Source organism: Perca flavescens, chromosome 7 (genome assembly GCF_004354835.1).
Source record: "Perca flavescens isolate YP-PL-M2 chromosome 7, PFLA_1.0, whole genome shotgun sequence".
In the NCBI taxonomy this organism is placed as follows: domain Eukaryota; kingdom Metazoa; phylum Chordata; class Actinopteri; order Perciformes; family Percidae; genus Perca; species Perca flavescens.
The window spans coordinates 28,303,507-28,308,172 of record NC_041337.1 but is presented as its reverse complement, the minus strand read 5'-3'; positions in this window follow the sequence as shown (position 1 = coordinate 28,308,172).

The window sequence follows — 4,666 nt, the reverse complement described above, 5'->3', positions numbered from 1 at the left end:
AGCTGAGTTGATATATCATGGTCTCTCTTAAACTGTTTTTCTCATCTCCATTTGTAGCACAGTTTAAACTGGACAGGTCATCAGATTTTGCCACTTGAGATTTCTCTAAGTGTTTGCTATCTTTACTCCTGGCCTGACTTCCCATGCAGCAGGATGTTTGATTGTCCAAGTCTGACTTTAAACTTTTCTGACATCTGACTTTGCTTCTGCTGCTTTGACCTGGTTTACATTCGTTAACAGTGAGAGAAACCCCCAAAGAGGTACGATTCCTTTTATCTGTCCTCTTGCTGCTTTCCTTATCACAAACAGTACTATATACCTTGCCTTTACCCAGACTCTCCAGCCATTCCCAGGCCTCCTCCATCAGCGTCAGAGACTTTCTTTTAGGCCTTTTCAAGTCCTCTTTTTGCTGCTCAGCCTCTTGTCTTAAACAGGACAGCGGTGGCAGGCTTTGACGATGCAAACTTAGTGAACTGCTGCCCCGCCGCATTCTGGTGCCTGCATCTTTTCTTCTTAATGGCGGGCAGGGCTGGTATCTGCCAACTTTTGTTCTGCTCATTTCATCCCAGACTGAGGGTCCGTTGTGGAGCAGTGTGAGTCGGACCTCCCTGGCCTGCTCACCATACTTCTCAAGAGTCTCCAGAAGGCATTCATTAGGGGCCATGCACCGCTCAAAGTCTTTAAATTTCTCCTGTAACGTGTAGCGCCCAGGTTGACCTATAGAGAAGGATGACACTGTGGTTGTCAGCTTGGTCAACATGTCGGAACATGAATGTTGTTACCATGTAGAGCCACATATGTACATACCCAGGGCTTGAGCCAACGCTATGACTACTTCTTGGCATGTTGTTTTCTCTGTAACTCCACAAACAACGCGTGGGATACCGTCCACCGACACTTTCACTTCCATTGTACCCAATCTGTGATTTGAAAAAAAAGACCATACATTTTAGTCAACGTGTGGCACATTGTGCAGGTCACTGTTAGGGGAAGTGGTGGAGACAGCGATTTGACCCCCATTAACATTCACTGTAATCTGTCTGCATCTCATGTGATGGTCAAGCTTGAGGGCAGTTAAATGCATTTTTTTGTAGGATTTCTACAGTGTCCCCTTAAAACTGAAACTAAACAAACAGAAAACAAACTTTTAATATTGGCTTTGAAAGAAATATCCATGACAAAATATTAGAAGCACCTACCTTTTTTGTCCTGTCGGTAGTGCAGTTGCTCGTAGCCGATCTGCTCTGGGGGAACGTTCTGGTTTGGAGGAACTCTAGAGCAATTAAGAGCAATTAAAATTCCTGAAGTCATCTACCAATGAAGACAGTTTATGATCCCACCCATCTTACATAGTTTCCATTCTGCCTGAAAAAAACAGCGAAATTGAATTTCTCAAGGTTTACTGTATATGAGATTGTACGACAGGAAAAATAAATAGAGCATAAGAAGACATTTGGTTAGTCACTGTTGGTACGGAAGTAGTATGAATTACATAGCTAACACTGTTGGTAGGGCTACTTTTTAAAATGTAGCCCACTACAGATTACTGAATACTATAGCCTTAAAATGTAATTTGTAACATTTCATTAGATTACTCAAATTAAGTGATGTATTGTAAATACTTTGGATTACTTTGGGAATACTTCAATCTTCTTGCTGAGCTCATTTGTATGGGTCTTCTATGTTCCTGACAGTATACTGGCTGTGTCTCCTCTGCCTTTGTCGTAGCCAGGGCGATTCTAGGATCAGACCTTTAGGGGGGCTCAGCCCTTAAGGAGAATGTGGATACAGTGCCTTGTAAAAGTGTTAACCCCCCACCTGCTAAATCAGTCATTTCATTACCCGATAACCTCTGAGCTAGCTACTGAAAAACAACATCAGCTAACGTTTTTTGACACTATTAACACCATGATGAAACTTAACCTGACACTTAAGTCACAGTTATAACGACCAATTTGACACAATGTTCTAGCATTCAGCAATTTTAGTTGCTTATGTATATGCCGAATAAGTGACAAAATAACACCAACATGTTCCTATTTACATGTTGTGATTTATAGAGTCACAGCGTGTACAAAAAACAACGTAACATGAGACACACTGTAAACAAACCGGGAACTATATTCTCAGGCAGAAGAATATAGTACTTGGGCGGAGCGATATGCTCGCAGCAAGCCTGTCTGAGAATATAGTTCCCGGTTTGTTTACTGTTAGAAGATGGCTGTGTCTCATGTTACGTTGCCTTTTGTACACGCTGTGACTCTACAAATCACAACATGTAAATAGGAACATGTTGGTGTTATTTTGTCACTTTTGTCACAATTCGGAGCAGTAGGCTAGTTGGAACCAGTTACCTGCAGGATCTGTGCTAGGCTAAGCTAATGCTGGAGCCGTCAGACAGCCTTACAGCACGCATGGAGATGAGAAGGGTATGTATCGACTTGTCTAACTCTGGGGATTTACGGTGAATAAGCTAAATTCCCAATAAGTCGGCGTGTTCCTTTAACCCTTTTCTTGACTGGGTTACAGGTGCATAGCATCGGCGACAGCAACACAGGATATTAAACCTGTTCCAAGCCCTTTGAAGCTGTAATTGTTTGTCCTTCGCAATCTCTAACTTGAAGCACTAAAATTGATTCAAAAAATAAATTACAAAAATGTTTTTATTATTATAATTTTGGCTGAAATGAAATTTTTTAGGGGGGCTTGAGCCCCCCTAAAAAGGGTCTAAACTCGCCAATAGTCGTAGCTGCAAAATGTATTGAATTGGCTAACTGTGTGTTTTATTGCCAGTGAGTTCAAATTTTGATTCAAGAGAATTCTATTTCTTATAAAAGGTACACAGTCATGCATGTACACACTTTTAAAAATAGACTTTATTTATTTAAACCGTGTCCAGACTCCTGTGTGATTTCCCCCTCAACACAAACACTCACACAACTCCACCACCTCCACTATTTGTAGGATACTATTATATAAAAGTATTTGCCTATATTGAGAGATTTTAAAAAGTGAAACTGCTGCATTAACTTATTGATGTGCAGTGTAGTTAAAAAAAAACAAACATAATATATAGGATATTTTAGCATAACTAGGATTAAAGCCAGTGCCTTTTGTGGAGTAAAACCTAAACAGTCTTATGAAACTTGTATCTGAAAACAAACGGATCCTGTATACGTGCATTCACCAGGGATTAAGTGGTTATGCCGTTTTAAAGTCTGGGTGTTCCTATTTATCTTTCTAACAGGAAGGGTGATTACAATCCTAACAGAACATGTAAACATGCTGAACTTGTAAACTGTGCACAAGTGAGCCATTACTATCAAATATACTCATTCCTCAGTGAGTCTGTGCGGCTTAATATTCCGAGCCTATCATTCATTAAAATCCGGGCTTTTTCATTTCAGACTATTTTTAAGACTACCTCTTGCCCCCAGAAAACTCCACGTATGCGGTCAGACCCATCTGCTAGGGTGCTGATGGAGGGCTGAGACTGAGAGCTACATGGAAAAATATGCACCAAACAAGCCCGTTGAAATGTTGCTCTTTTCATGAATCCAAAAGTTGGGTGAGCCTCCCCTCAGCAAAGAATAAAAAGACATGACCCTCCCCTATTTTCCTCCAGTGGTCCATTCCATAAATACTGAACGGTCCCTAACATATGATTGTTGAATATTCTTTAAGTGTTATATGTACTGGGATCGCCTGTATTTTGTGGTATTTGTCTGTGTTAAGTCTATTGTGACTGGTTTTGTTTTTATAATCTTTTCATTTTTTTTTTCATTTTTTTTTAAGTGTCTGTATTTTGTGGTATTTGACTGTGTTGTGTCTATTGTAAATTGAGTGTTTAGTGTCTGCACTGTTTACTATTATTATTATTGTTATTATCATCATCATTGTTATTGTTATTTTTCACATGCTGCCTTTTAAAATTGTAGTATATATTATAGATTTTACATTGTTCGGCATTCTGTGGACAGCAAAGGAAAAATGTCATTGTACAGGAAAACATATTTCCTTACTGTGCATATGACAATAAACTTTGAACTGTAAAACCGAAAAAACTTTTAGTAGCTTATTTGGGGTTCCCCATTTCACGTGGCCTACATATGATCATTGTACCTTCTGAAATAGAGTTTTAATGATACAATGATGACGTGTGAATTAATAAATAAATAAATGAACATCAGTGACATTTGAAATTAATTAGAAAAGTGAAAACCACAGGAAATATCTGTATGGCTAAACACTAACCAAGCAACTCCCAGACTGGAAGCCGGACAGGGGAGCACCTGTTGTAATTTGGTAGTGTCTGACAGTCCGGGTGATGATGATAGGAGTAATATGAGAAGTGTAAACTTGGACTCCCTGCTCCTGCTTGCACATATTAACCACACGGCCAGCTGCTTATAATCTCACAGGTTCCTAGTGAGAAACAGTTCGATCTCTCTAGATCACAGAAAAGAAATTATTCAGAGAACATGTGCACCTGTTGCCACTTTCTTTTGTTGGTTTGTCCTTCAAGTTCACATTTATGTGGCAACCTGGCGAAGGCTGTGGAAATGTAAAATACAAAATTCACACGCAAAAATTGAATGGTTTATTAGATCATTTGAAATGAGCAATTGAAGATTGATTTGTCAGAAGTCACAATTTGTTGAAAGGA